The sequence below is a fragment of the Cardiocondyla obscurior genome, linkage group LG18, assembly GCF_019399895.1.
Source record: "Cardiocondyla obscurior isolate alpha-2009 linkage group LG18, Cobs3.1, whole genome shotgun sequence".
Classification (NCBI taxonomy): domain Eukaryota; kingdom Metazoa; phylum Arthropoda; class Insecta; order Hymenoptera; family Formicidae; genus Cardiocondyla; species Cardiocondyla obscurior.
In genome coordinates, this window is record NC_091881.1 from 3249126 (window position 1) to 3264921 (window position 15796).

The 15796-nt window shown below is 39.9% G+C and overlaps 1 protein-coding gene and 1 long non-coding RNA gene across 3 annotated transcripts in view; one reads left to right on the forward strand and one right to left on the reverse strand.

Moving 5' to 3' along the window:
* The window catches only part of LOC139109664 (uncharacterized), a 51563-nt gene extending 37682 nt beyond the window's left edge, over window positions 1-13881 (forward strand). For both annotated transcript variants that reach the window (XR_011546876.1, XR_011546877.1), the window contains one exon: window positions 13799-13881. This is a non-coding gene — a long non-coding RNA (uncharacterized lncRNA). The remainder of the gene's footprint in view (window positions 1-13798) is intronic.
* The window catches only part of Vn (membrane-bound neuregulin protein vein), a 277589-nt gene that overhangs the window by 13799 nt on the left and 247994 nt on the right, over window positions 1-15796 (reverse strand). The window lies entirely within an intron of this gene.

The following is a 15796-nucleotide window of genomic DNA, read 5'->3' on the forward strand; positions in this document are numbered from 1 at the left end:
CGTTCGTCCGAGTGCGTTTGTTTGTAAAATCTAATCAAATATTGTCGAGCGCTCATTCGCGCCGTTTTTTTTTTTTTTTTATATAAAAGTTCCATCGCCAAAGCTGGCCGAAACATGGAGATGTAGCCGCCTGTACGCTTCTATCGTCAATATTCGTTTATTTGCATATAATCGATTGCAAGAATTAACGGAACGATTTTTCGGAAATAGCGTCTCTTTTCTTTTTATTCGCTGTGATTTATTTTACTCGTTACGTAAAGCGAACAGTAAAATGACATTGCTTTTCAATCTGCTGTTGCAATATAATGTAATTACGGTATAGTAACGATTTTCGTAAATTAGTTTTAAATTTACGACTTTCTTGAAAAGTATTACAAGTAGATAATCAATAAATATTTTTAACACTAAATTAATTTATTTAAATTTTTAATGTCGTTTATCTTTATTTTTTTTTTTCATGATATTAATAAAATAATACCACACGTTTAGATTTCTTGCAATTCGTTTTTCAAGACAAAGTTAATTTTGCAAGGGTGAATCAGAGACTTTAAAAACAGCGGAATTACCATTGATTATGACGTCATTTGCGTATCGGGGTCGTGTTGAGGGTGAAGTGTGTTATGTTACGCGAACGCGACCACTAGCAGCCGAGGGTTAATATGTTAGCGTGTCGCATGTTTAGGAACGACAAACTACACGAGCTCGCGCTCAGGCTGAACGAGAGAGAAATTGCCGCAATTCCATGCGAAGGCGGAATCTTAAGCGCATAGTAGGCTCGGTAATTCTCCGCGCCGGAAGGTAACGTGGTCCGCAGTGGTGGTGCACTATACCAGATGCCGGCAGAACGTATTGGGTACTGCACCCGGTAATACGTATCGGACTACATTTCACGGTTGATCGAAGCCTGAACCGGTAGCGCTATAGACTATTTCCCAAAGGATTCCCAGTGCGATATAATGGGTTTGCCAAGGTATAACGCAGCTAGTTACCTAACTCTATCGTATTACCGGGACCGACCGAGCCACTCTGCTCCCCCGCGCGGACCGGAGCCCGACCGACCGTGGCTTCAGCTGGGTCCTCTCACGGGGTAAATTCGTCAACTGGGCGCGCTCTTGGACCGTGTCTCAGGCGGGTGAGAAACGCGAGATCGATGCCTGCACGCGGTTAGATTTGAAAATTGCGCTTCCTCGCCACGTACGCGTCGACGAATCGTGCCCTCTCCCCGTGGCGATTCCTTCCCTTGGCCTTTCCTTCGCGATACCATCCCCTGAGTACACCTTTTCGCTTCCACCAGGTGAAACCTTCGTACCTTATCCATTCGGCCGTATCTATCTCGCAGGATCTGCGAAAAGACTCCTTCAAGTCGGTGGGAAAGGGGGGGGGGGACAAAATTGGAAAGTGGAGCTAGGAATCTCGTTTAGATCGTTTCGAGTGATTCAGCTTGCACGGATGCACGCGCGCGTTCCCTATACACGATTTATCGACCTTCCTCATTCCGTGTTCTCTCTTGAGAATTCATCAAGTCCGAATCGATCTCGGAGAATCGCGCTGTACACGCGAAATAATAAAGTACGATGCGTCTTTGGAGAAGGAGGAGCGGTTATTAATTATCGTGCTTGGCAGTCATATCTTCCTCCTTTTTTTTATTATTTTTTTTCTTTTTTTTTCGCGGAGCGTTTCTCTGGCGTGTACCTTCGGAACGTATGGAGACTACGGATGACACGGAGGGCATTGTGAGAGCACACGAGGTCGCATATCGAGAGTCTTTTGTTGGTGCTACATAAAGAGGGTAGGAAAGGAGTGAGGAAGGCTATTGTCTCGGTTGTCGCGCCCGGAGAACGGAAGTACTTCCGCGCGTACCCGTATTTCAGAGATTTTTTAATACCACGAATGACTTGTACGCGCCGAGTGCTATTAACCTTTTTATTCAGTTACTTCTGGGTGTTCTCAAAAAAAAAAATGTTAAAATACTCTTTACACTTGTTTCCCTCTATTGATTCCACGCGACAGCATAGAAGCGTCGTCGCTACTGCAGTTTGTTTTATTTCTCGGAAATCATTAAGATTTCTCAGAGGAAAAATCTTTTTCCACGGTGAAAATGATAGAAGTTTGATCCCTCAGTTTTTGAATTAATGTTGCCACCGCCCTAATTCCATCTACTTCGGAAAAATCTTATTCCACTCGTCTCAATTATTTATTAAGGAAACTTCAACGCAGTTGTGAACCTAATTTTATTTATTCTATACTCGTACACGTTTGCAAATAGTTTATCGAGGCCAGTGGCGATTTCAATCCTGCTGCTGTTTCGAGTTAGTTTAAATTTAATTAAAAAAAAATAATAAAATGACGTCAACTAGGCTCAACAAATTTTATCTGAGAAAAAATACCAGTCATAATTTTATAATAATTTTCCGCTAAGTGTACTCATTAAATGCACAATGAGATCACCGCGCGTATATATTTTTAGTCGCGATCGTCGTTCGGACAATTCTCGAGATGTCTTAATGCCGAAATAATTCTTCAGCCGGTGACACTTTAAAAGCGATCGTTACCGTGCTATATGGCTCTATGTCCGTAAAGCTATTGTTAACGCAATACATCGCGGTCATAATCTGTCGCTTAGGCAGACACCCGGTCTTCCGAATGTCCTAGCAGTCGTTATAGTTTAATGCGTCGGGCGCCGCCGTAATGCGAATTCATAGCTGCCGAAAGCAGCGCCGGGTGGGCAGCCGCTCGTGTAAACATCGTGTACATCAGCCAGTCAAGCCAAGCCAAGCCAAGCCAAGCCAGCCAACGGGAAATCCTGCACCCGTGTATCTTGCATGTGCATACACATACGTTCGCCGTCTTCTCGTCCGTGGTCCTTCATCCTCCGCGCTTGGTCCATTTGCTCGAAGGACATACGCCCTTATTCCATCTCGGTTGCGAGGACCTTTAATGAGGAGCCATAAAGCGCATCGCGCTTCGGATCGAAACTCGCCGTACACAACGCCGCTCGCGCCGAGGTCGTGCGAGAAGCCTTGTCGTGTATTAGGTCGGCACAGGGTAGATTGGTAGGGTTTTCCCGCGTGTGCAATGGGCCGCATTGCGAATTGAAAAGGCGGAGTCGATCCAGGGGCTCGCGATGCTGGTGGCGTTGGCGCACTGATTACCGAGTGGCGTAAACCGCGTTATCGGTATAACCGTTCACGTGTAATACTCGCGCGAAATAGATGTGGCTTAATCCCGTAGGCACACAATGAGCTTCGATTGGATTTATACCAAGATCTCGATCGAAATTGCGTCCGGTTTTTAACTTTCTTAAGTTGGAATACGTATATACATTATATTATTAAATTTAAAAATTAATTTATAATTTAAAATTTGCTTGCGCGGAGTGATTTTCCGAAATCTCTTACGACAAACAATTACTTTGGAATTTTATTATATTTCTGTTTTTTTTTTGTATTATCTTGTAATCTGGTTATTAATTTGTTTTAATTGATTAATTATTCGGAGAACTTGCTCTGATTAACACGATCGTCAATGATACTTCTGTCTTATTACGTGAACGTGAATGTTCTTATCTGAATATGTCGAATTGCATTCGTAATAGTATTGTCTGTTCGGAGATGCTCGGAGATGTTCCGCTCGAGATGTTCGGAGGTCTGGAGATTGTACAATCAATGAAACGATATCTATTTGTAGATCAATATCTCTCTCTCTCTCTCTTATACACACGTTAGAATAATATCAATACCCTGGAATAGAACGGATATTCAATTTCACGAAACACCAGATTAAATCCAGATTTATTAGGATAAAGTTACCGACTAATCATTAAAGCAATAGTTGATGTTAAAATGATAGGACTTATTCGCGAGATTTAAACCGCGTAAATTTTTTCCAGCAGAAAATCTATTTTGTACGATGAAAAAAATAATTATTTATCGCTCATAAATGTTTGCTTTATAAAAAAATAGAGGCAACCCATTTCTTTGACGTTTTTAAGAGTTTTCTCTTGTATGCGTCTATGCCGTTGGTGTTAATAAGTCTTTATACGCATATATGCGTATTACATGTTTTGGAATATGAGGTATTCCATTCCACCGCATGCATCGAGTATGAAAGTCTATCTTGCGCTAACGAGAAATAGGGCTTGGTGAAACAGCTGATATAGATTTAATAGCCTAAGCTTCATAGGGGGCTGCATTAGTACTGCGATTACTGCGTAAGGGGAGATTTGTGGTTTATGTATAACTTCTCTATATTATGTGTAACTCGAGCGATTAGTGTTCGTGAATATATTAAATTGTTGGCGAATGTTTGCCATATATTATTGAGATTTAACGCTAGCGTTCGCTTTAAAATTTACGAAAAGATTACGTTTTTCTCGAAAGCTATTTTGCATCATATATTAATTCACGATATAATTTTCAAATAATTATGCATTAAGAGATAATCACTTAAAAAAATTTTTTTTTTAATAAATTTCTTGCAAATAAATTTCAAATATTTTCTTATAAAGATTTAAAAAGAAAAAGACTTTTTAATTGTATTATTTTACTGTAATGTAAAAGAAACTTGCAGTGTAGAATTAAAAAAAATCTCGTCGGACAGCGTTACTTTCGGCAGTGACTTTAAACCTTAAAAAATATGAACGTTTAAAAGTTATGGATTTTTCGATGCCTCTCGGCGTCGCGAGATACGCTTCGTTTAGCGTTAAAACTTTGTAATCGGCGGATATCGTTAATTCTGTCACGGTGTACGCCGGTTGTGAACGATATTTCTCTCCTCATGCATTTTAATTTGGTGACCTTCCATCATACACGCGTGCGCGCGCTTTAATTCATTCCTTTTGTTCCATGACCGGATCTATCATCGTTTTCGCTCTCTCTTTCACTTTGCCGCCGTTGTTCATATTCGGGCTGTGTGATAGTCGTACATTGTTGTATGAACCAACCCTTTGACGGTTTTGCTAAGTGGAGTGCACTAGGCGAGCAATTTGCCAGAATACACGCGTGCAACACTACATTGTGATGAATAGCATCGTCGGATAAATATTTATTCGTATCAGAACGTTTTAGGAATGCCTCACAATCGGGAAATTAGTTTCGGCCTTTCAACTGAGAAGCACGTACAAGAGCACGCTGTAACACTCTTGGATTATTTCAGTTCGCTAATTCTTTTCTTATCTTTCGTAATATATGTACGTTTTTCCGATTTCTTTCTCTTCCACTTCTGCATTGTACGGGCGAACGTTACAGTTCTCTTCACGTTGAATGGCATCATTTAATTCGAATTTGTCAAGAATCTCGAGTCTGCATAGAAACTCATAGCGAAGTATAGTACTTAATACTTGAAGATTAATCTCGGCTTTTTAACTCAGAAGCACGTTCTTAAAAATCCCTGTAATACTCTGATATATTATTTCTTTTTACTAATTTCTTTTGTTTTTTTTTTTTTTTCTCGAATTGTTTTCTTTTTTTCTCGTCCGTTCTTTTATTGTATCTCTATGTTCTATTCTTGCGAGGGGTCGCTGTTATTATTTTAGCACATTGAACGGCCACGGCAGCCGGGCCGTTTAATTCAAAATTCATTAAAGCGCGCCCCGTGATTTTCGTATTTCACATTTTGCATTCATATAATACACATTTACCGAACAATTTATTTTCACACAAAGTGCATATAACGCGAGGAAATAAAAGGTATCGCGCACATACCCGAATTGTCTATATCCATTACTTAACATATTTATGCGCCGCGCGTGCACACAGAATTGCATACGCGCGCAGAAGGCAGATTTTCACGCGCGCTCGTAAAAGTAAAACGCGCGCGAGGCCGATTCTACTCGCGTAATCGCGGTCCCGGCGTTACCGCTCCACCGTATTTTGCGAGCAACCTCGCCTCTCACGGCTGGTGACATAATATAAAATGAACCAAGATTTACATCGCACTCGGCCGTCGGGGTCGATTGTCCGGCGCTTCATATTTCGTATCAGATATGCGGGAGTGCTCGAATTTACTCTGCGTCGCCGGCTTCGTGCTATTTAATTTTCGCATAGCGCAATTATACGCCGGACAGTCTGTCGCTTGTAAATTATTTGCGGCCGTACGCCGATTTCATGCGGAACCATCGTCTTTCGCGACGAGTAGCGGCCGAGTTTCGGAGACCTTTACAAAATTTTTGTTGCGTTAGTGACTAATGTACCAAGTATTTTTTTTTTTTTTTAAACATCGTAGGCAAAGTTCACTGAACTATGAGACAAAGAAAACTGAAAATTTTTATCTTGGTAAATCTTGAATATTGCATTTGTTTTTATGAAAAATCTTAATTTCGGTTTTGGACTCGCGCGATAAAATAATGCAGCATAGTTCGTAATTACTAATGAGTTAGATATTGATTTAAAGTCAGAAATTCACACGTCGATTGGTATGTTGTTATATTAATATGCTTGCAATAGTCATTAATAATGGTTCAAGCTTATTTAGCAATAGTGCACTGACAATGAGACCTAAGTGTGGATTCGAGTTTCTATTATTAGATAGCATAATTTCAGAGCGCTGATGACTGCGAGAGTAATTTCACAAATTGTGGAGTACCAGAATTTATCGTATTGTATTAGCGATTATTCACTAAACAATAATGCCCGATATATTTTCCAATGGTTCTCGGCTTAGGTAGGAATTTATAATGCCGTTGTTAAATAATTTAACGAATAACGGTAGATGTAGATCATAATAACTTCGCAAATTGTAATACCGAGACCAGTGGAGTTTATTGATATATACGGTGTTAGTATTTAACCGAGCCGCCAAAATTCATCGCGTGTTAACGAACAAATGGCATAAGTAGTTACGGAAACGAGTATTTTTCGTGAAAAAGATACAGGCGCGAAGATCGGGAATCCCTGTCAGCTAGTTTCGCGGGTAATGTTAACATAGACCGAAATAATCTCGTGAACTGTGAATGCACTTGAACGGGGGCGGTGGAGGTCGCAGTGTAATCGCGGTGTAACGCTCTCTTGCACCAGCAGGCGCTGATCCTCGCCGCGTCACATCGGCCGGACGAACGACAAAATGCAAAATGGACGAAGATTTGCATTCGAACTGGCATTGCTTTACGCGCTGCCGGGTGCGTCCGTCGGGACGGATGGGTGGGATCCGCGGGGGTGAGCGACGCAAGCACGGCGCGGGCGGGCTCTCTCGTTCGATTATGCGAACGTCCGTATCGTCACGGATGATGTGCGGCACGGCATAATTTCACGGCTCGCACGTGACGCTCCAAGTTGTGAGCACGGAGGTCGATAGCTTTGTCGACAGCGAATGGGACGACACGTCGTTTTGTTATGCCTAGAGCTTCTACTATCAAACTTTGCCCGTGTTTCTGATACGAGCGGCGCAACGACATATCCGAATCATGTCACAGGCAGCTAGCTTAATGAATCGAAAAGTGTCGGATGCAAACTATAAAAAAAGAAAAACAATAAAAAAGAAAAAAAAAAATTGCAAACGTTTTTTAAGCTTATCGCGTGAGGTTTTTAAGGAAAGCACAAGTTGCGATGAATGAAATAGCGGCTATAAAATATCGGAATATCACAGCTCGAAGAAAATAGCGTTTACGTAAACGTTTCTTTTAAAGCAAATCTTTAGTATTATTCTATCCACGATACAACGTGAGACATCTCTTGGGGTAACTTCCGGCAACTTCGGGCATTACGCGATATCCGTCCGTTGTTTTATCGAAAGTTTGTCGCGTCAGCGATCCGTGAGGGAAGTTACAATCGGTTCGAAAGGGGGAAACATATCCCATTGCGTCTTTCTTTCTGAAAGTCAAACAACAGCCTGAGTCATGGTGCGGCCGAGAGAGCGAAACTTTCCGACGATAAATCGATATTCGTTCTTTGAAATGCGGCGGACAGTATTCATCCGCGATGTTTCTCGTGTTTCCCTATTAGACGCTCCGACCTTCTCCTTGCGAAAAGTTTCTCCCTTAGAAACTGACGGAATTTGCGAGCGGCGCGGCGCGGCGCGGCACCCAGAGAGAAGGATGATTCTTGTCTGTTTTTCTTTCTCCTTACTCCAACTTCCCGCTGTTTGCTCCCTGTAGAGAGGACGGTTCGTTTCCGGGGACTATTTACTTTTAATAATAGCACGAGAAATCGAATACCGATTTTGAATACCCAGCGTGCTCTTTCTTCATCGCCCAAGATAAGATCGTCTATGCGCGAAATTGAATTTCCAATCCAATTCTCTCCACGGCGCGCGATATCAAGCGGCATATTTTTTTTTTGTACAAGGTGTTATCCAGATTATATACATTTTTCGAATTCTTTCTCTTTCGAACATTTGCATTTTCTTTTTATTTTTTATTTTTCTTTTGCATACATTATCTGTCGAATAATTTTTTTGTTATTAATGCGATTTTTCGTGACGCCACGTGCGACAAGATAGAATTAAAAAACTGTTTACTCATTTCTCGAGTTTGACAACGTCCAAAAAGGCATTAGGGACCAACATTTTTCTCATGTCACTCCCGCATCTCCTTCTTTCGACCGATCGTTTTGCCATCAGAGGGATCTTCCTGAGAATAGGCGGATTGATGCAAATGTATCATAGTGGTTGAATTTTTCAATATCGCACGTATAAGAGTTCCGAAGACAGGATTCCGCTCTGAGGATTTTCTATTCGACGTTCTCAATTTAAAAATCGTATATATCCATGTCCTTTTTTGATATTGCTTGTATTCCGAAGAAATTTATTTTGTAGCAAGTTAGCAATAATATTATTATTTTTTTTATAACAGTATGAATAAATTGAGCGACATAATCTTGTAATGATTAAATCGAATAATGTAATTTTTTAATAATTGACTAATTGTTATGAATTCATCAAGTAGGTATTATTTTGCAGTTTACGTAATTAAAAAAAAAAGCTAGTTCTATATATTATGCAAGCTTTTTATCTTTTTCTCAGTAAAAAATTGTTACGTTATTTTATGTAGATATTTTGCCATTTAAATGTTTGACCTACTATTTCCCAGTCTTGTATAACTCTTCATACATTTTTTATCATCTCTTGCATACATTGTAACATCGTCGCGGGAAATGTGTTCTATGGACACAGTTATTTACATTAAAGAAAAATTTTTTAATGATCTATTTAAACCTTGCTGCGCGCAAACAGAATTATAGACAGAAACTCGAGTCTGATGCAATCTCTCCGTGGACAGCATCGTGTGTTTTCGCGTGTAGCGTGTAACGCTTTCATTAGACGGATTATTATCTGCGCCGGATATATTGCGAAACACGTTGAATAGCCTTTGTCACGTAGTATTCGTTGTGGAGGCTTTCATCGATTTAAAACGTTCTAGTGAGCTCGTGGCGGCAGTCTGAGTTGAGCGACGGGCGAAGGGTGAAAAATGTAATTGATTTGATCGCAAATTACTTATAATTCGGATGAGAATTTCAACGCGGCCAAAGCGTTTTTGAATTTTTCATGCGATTACGCGCTGGCTGGCGTGTGACACGAAATTTATGAAATGCTGGGCATGAATAAACAACGATCCTCCCTCCGTTAATATGAAGTCAGCAGTGTTTTTTATCCTGTTTTTTTTTTTTTTTTTTTTTTTTGTAAAACGCGGAGAAATATGTAAAACGCGGCGAAACGAAGCTCGCGTAATGTTTTAATCCGATCATCGTCCCGTTTTAGTACAACGATGCGATTATTAAATTTACGTCCACCACACGCGCACACCTTTTGCACTTGCACAAAGTTTCGAAGTTGAAAAAGAAAATAGATAGAATAAAAAAAAAAATGCGCACGAATTTTTCTCAAATTGGAGAGAATCGCGTGCGCTCTCGGGACTAATTGCGAAGTTGCAAAAATCAGCGACATTCAGAATTCGTCAGCGGACTCGCGGTGCATACGTGCTGCGTGCACACGCACGCCCTTTGCAAATTTTACTACCCTAAATTACAGAATGTTGGAATATTATAACGCGAGAGTCTTTTAGTTCGTGCAACGTGTAATCTAGAGAGATCCAAAAGTTTGAAATTCTAGAATTAAACAAATTAATGAGGGAGCGTTCCATTGAGATGGAAAAGTTAAAGGGCGGATTTCATTTAAGCGAGCTTTAGCATTCTCGGTAATTTTGTACTACGTTCACGGCGAACGTTCGACTTGTTAATACAAGTGATCGGACCTTGACGTATCATTCGGCTAGTTACTCGCACTTAATCTGATGGTGAATATGATAAGGGATCGTACGGCGGCACCGAGATAATGACAGGCGATCGTGCGATTAATGCGACGAGCTTAATGAGTAAGACGGTCCTTGAAATACGCGCTCGAAACCTGATTTCGCTCGCCCGAGAATTGTCTTGGTGTTCGGTACTAATTAAGGCGTTAATGAAGACCCTCAGAGCGAGCGATCGGTCTCACGAAACCAAAGCACGCACTTCCTTCTTTCACCCTCTTCCTGCGCGAGAATATCACCCTTGTCTTCCATCCTTCGTCACTCACTCTAGAGTGGACCCAAGAAAGATGGATGACCGTAGAATGAGAATCAAGCCTACACGCGATGAGAAACACGTACATATATATACAGGGTGTTCTTAAAAGAGAAAATCTTAACCCTCAGAAAAATAATTGAGTCTTAATTTTTTTTCTCAATTTTCTTTGTTTCCATCTTTTCTTAATAAAAATTTTATTAACGTTTTTCATTTGCTATTTAATATCGAGGATTAAAATTCTAATTAATTATATAAAGCTTGAAAGTTACAAAATAAATAAAGAAAGTCGACGTTTTAATTAACTTGAATCAAACTTAATAATAAAATTATAAATACTTGTTTTATACAATAAAATATTAAAATAATAGTAAAATAAAAGTGTTTGCTTATTCAAGAAAAATAAAGTCAACACGTTGGAGGTAAATTATACGAGCCCGAAAATTTTATGAACACTCTATATGAAGATACATTCGAAGTCGCGTGCTGGCGCTTAGCTCGTTAAATAAATCATACGATACACAAATAAAGAGCTTTGTTTTAAGACAAGTGTATCTTTGAGGTATCCTTAACGCGAAGTTGATTACGACTGCGATAAGGGTGAAAGGCGACGAAAAAAGGCTTAGAATAGGCATCTACTTGTTACTGCGGAATCTGTTTTCTATTAATGAAAATTGTGCGATCAAAAAAAATTTATTTCAAAGTATTCATTTAATTTAATTAAGGTAACTATACCACCGATCTCTGAAGATAAATAAAATAGTCTAGAATTCATTATACACTATTTTGAAGAATATAAAACACATCAACATTTCAATTATGCATATTATATTCTTTCGTGTAGAGCTTGGATTTTTTTTTTTCCATTCTCGTTAATCCTGAAATTGAGTAAACGCGCAGCCGTGCATTCACATTTTCGCATCTGCTCGGTCCTTTTTTACGTCTCTTAATGGGCGATTCGTTGGCCACCGGATACTGTTAAATTTCGATTATCGACAAAGGGAACGATGGGAAGTGAAGCTAACACTGGGTTTGTGTATGTATCGTATGGACGCGACCAGAGCCAACGAGGGTCAGCAATCAATTCTCTTTTGCCGAATTAGTCCGACAATAAAACTCCTGGTTTCTCTCCTCGCCGCCCCTTTCACCTCCCCCTGCCCATGCCTTCCCTGCATCGTGTTGCTGCAGGTTACACATAGCAAGATAGCGAAGGGCGCGGGTTAAACGGGGGAGGAGGGGAGGGATGAGACCCAGCCATTGAAAATTCTCTGTGATTCGGCGGAATTGATTAGTCCACACCGTGCCGCGCTCTTGCGTATTTATGCAGGCCGCCTAGTCGTTACCGCTCGTGATTTCAGTTTGCATACGAGTCGGACTAATGCGCGTACAAACGCGGGCGTGAGCCCGCTAGATTATTCGCTCGTGACGATTAACAATACCGGGCGGCCAGGGCTTCACCCTACGGGACAAGCCCGAAGTAGTCCTCGTTGCCCGGTATTCATCGGTCCCCCGGTCCCAGATTGATGGAATGTCATTGATGGAATGTCGTACGATACGTCCCGTGATATCGATCGCGTGTGCGAAATGCGTAAAATGTCTCTGGAGTCAGATTGACGTCGGTTCTAATTCAACCCGGAGCACTACGGAATCTTCGATGCTCAGCAATCCGTATCTTAGAATTTCTCGTTCAATTTCCATTCTTTAATTTAATATAGATATATTTATTTTATTTTATTATATTTAATTTTTTTTACTTCTTTTTTGGACAAAATAGAAAGGATATATTTGCTTCTAGCTGTTACGAAATTTTCAACGTTAAATAATTTAAATTAAAAAAATTATACAATTTATTATAAATATGAACAATTAAAAATTAATATTATTTTGGAACTTGTGCGTGTTGGTTAACTAAATGCTCGAGAATGCTTTTAGAAAATAATTCTCAATGTTTGTCGTGTACAGAATTTCGTTTTAATAAGCATGCCGCCGCGCTTGTTCTGGAACGTGAAGTACAGAACTCATATTTTAGAGACCTATTAAGCTTCTTTCAAGAAATAAATAACGGTTTTCGCTAATTGCTGGCGCAATATAATAAACGATAATTTGAAGATAACGTAAACGTCGATGGGGACGTACGTTGAATTGGATATTATTTTTAGTTATTTTGTCGCTTCTGCCGCGTGACGCTGGTGGCTATTATTATTATTATGACTGTCATGTACAAAAAGCGGAACAAAGCTGTCGGATTATTCGCTAGCAGAAATCGACATCCCCAAGTGATCGTATTCCCATCAGTGTGTATTGTTTTCGTTCGCGACAGCGAGTCGGCAGATCGAAACCGTATGCCAACGATTCGCTCTCTGTCGATTTGCCGAATGTTTACGCGCATTTATTATTGCCGTGAGCGAATCATAAATATTACTGCTAAATCCAGCTGTTTGAAATCGGAATTTTCGCTATTGGTAAACCGGATGAATACTTTCTATCTCGATAAATTGGTGCTATAATCATTGCTGTTATCGCTCGAATCAATGTGCAAGGCGATCGCGCTAAAGCGGTAACAGACGAACAATTAACAATTCCAAACGTTATAATCTCTCCACGCATCCGTGTTTTATCAGCGTGAATTTCTCCGCTGATGTTTTAGTTCTATGTTAATTGGACGTACAATCAGGTCAAATTGAGGATTTGCAAGAATATTATTTATGAATAATAACAGCTCTATTAAGTCAATTAAATTGAATATATGCGAGAGTTCTCTAGATAATTAATGATTGCATGCAAATATAATACGTTTACAAAAATAATTATTAGAAATCCTCTGTATAATTGTTGCCGCTTAAAATCGACGCTGATTAGTTTACTCTCGCTTGGCTTGCTTCACGCCAAGCGATTTTGAGGTTTAATTTAATTTTAATATTTAATTAATATGTTCACGCAAAGACGGTCCTCGCGATTTTCGAGATCGAGGACGACTTGGTATGAGTACCGTCTTTGTCTGGACATACTAATTAAATATTACAATTAAATCGAACCAGAGTAACGAATAGATAGCCGCAGGGGGACGGGGGGGAGGTGGGGAGGGACGGGGTGAGAGCGAGCGCGAGCCTACGTGCCGCGAGCTAGGTATATTCCCCCACTACTCCCACTCTCGCTCTGTCCTTCTCCAGCGGTCGCGCGAGCACAACGTACTACGCACTGTACAGCAGCCACGTGTGTCCATGCCTAAAGTAATTCGCACTTCCGTTTAACGAAAACCCTTCCGGCACGATAACTACAATTAAACTTTATATTCCTTTTTGTTACAGATCGACGCAGATGCATCCGCTGTCGTCAACGAGTGTCGTCACCGCCGATATTAAGATATACGAACCACGGTCGGTTCGTCGGTCGTCCCGTGAGATCCGCTGAGTATTCGGGCGTAGTTTTTCGACACACGGCTTCCTTCTAATCGCGAGTACCGAGCATGAAACGCGCGAGTGATCACTGAGTAATTTTCGCGGTTATAAATTCACGGTCGGGGTGTTCGCGAGTGACTTGTGCGCGGAAGGATGACTCGACACGTCCCATCTGAGAGGAGGAGCAGGCCCAGGAAGGGCATCATACATCGGCGGAGCAACTTTTAAGTAAGTATAAATAAAAAAAAATTTTTTTTTTTTTATTAATCTCATTAATTAACTGACATATGTATATTAATCTTTTCTTTTTTATGTTACAGTCACCGCCAGAAATCTACACCTCCGCTGAACCTCATGGTAAGTCGCATCATTTTTTTTCCGTTGTTCGTAATTGAGGTCTCGTAAAAAATAGCGAGCCCGTAGCGCGTGCATGGTTTCTTCTAGTATGATAAATATGAGAGAACCTCGAGAATATTTTTTTGGAATTTTGCTGCAGCTAACATATAGAGTCCGCGTAATCGAAACTGAATGGAGAAGTAGGGAAGGCAATATTCGCTCGATATAGTTTCCAAGTTTTATATACGTTTAAGTACTCGCAAATTTTGGATTTTTCAATTCTCTTCAAGCGTATGGGCAGTAGCAGGGGATGTCTAGCTGGTAAGGGAGAGAAAGAGAAAACGTAGGCGGAATATCTGAAATTCGATTTAAACAGAAGGGCACTGCGCAGCGGTGTTATAAGGAGGATCTCTGTTTCCAATAAAAGTGAACTTAGTTTTCGCGGCATAGCCAGGTTTTCGCAATCTTCTACCGGTCGTTGGCCGTCAGCCAACGCTTGGCTGGTCTGCTCTAATTGGTTATTTGTGTTTTATTCTTTTTTTGCTTTCACATATTATTTCATTCCCTCGTCGCGATTCCTTCGATACGAGAACGCCGTATGATATGAAAATAATTAAATAACGCCACGATATTAATATTAATTAAACTGAGAGAAAAATCACTTATTGACGTTTCTAATATTATTACTTAATTATTTTTATTGCGTATAATAAATGCGCAATAATTTTCATCTTTTTTTTAAATTGCAAGAAAAAGAATGTTATTAAAATGTTTATATTATTTGAATTTCTATTTCAATTGTTATCTGGCAAATTGCGCGACGTGTCACCTAAAGTCTGGTAGATTCTCTTAGGAATTAATCTGTCAAAGGTCAGTCCCATTCGCCACACACCTTTAACGTCCGCTGTCAATTAGTCAGACGTATCTGAAGGATATTCTCGTCCTGGCACGTTCGCATGTCAAGTTTCTGACGTGGACGAAAGTTGAGTGTGAGGACCAATGGTCACGTGTACGTAATAAAGTAAAAGATAACTTTCGAATGAGTTTGCAGAAATTGTAAAGAGTAAGATAAATTGTTGAAAATATGATATTCCAGAAACACAATATATAAAAAAATGTAAATTAAAACTCGCATTTTGATTTGTGCGCTTATTTTTGAGAGAAAACTTTTAGTTTTTAACGTATGTTTGTTTGTACCTGTGAAATTTTTAGTTAAATTAAATCTTGAATATATTTTTCTTTTATGGAGATGACTACAAAAATTAACTATCGATCAAACGCTTTGTTTCCTACATTTTAAGCTCACGAATTTAACCGAATTTCGATTGCGCGGAAATTTCAGAGAGAATAGCACTTAGCGTCGATTAAATATAATTATTCTCTTTTTTTTGCTTCCTCCCTTCCTCCTACTATTTAGAACGTTATTCATCGACACAATTAATCACATCTCTCGCAAATTATCGAGACGTTTAATTATTATTCGCTTTTATCTCGTGCTTTTCTGCGAAATCAATTACTGTTGATATTTTAAGTACTCGTTGTGAAACGCGTTTTGAGCTGATGCCATTCGCG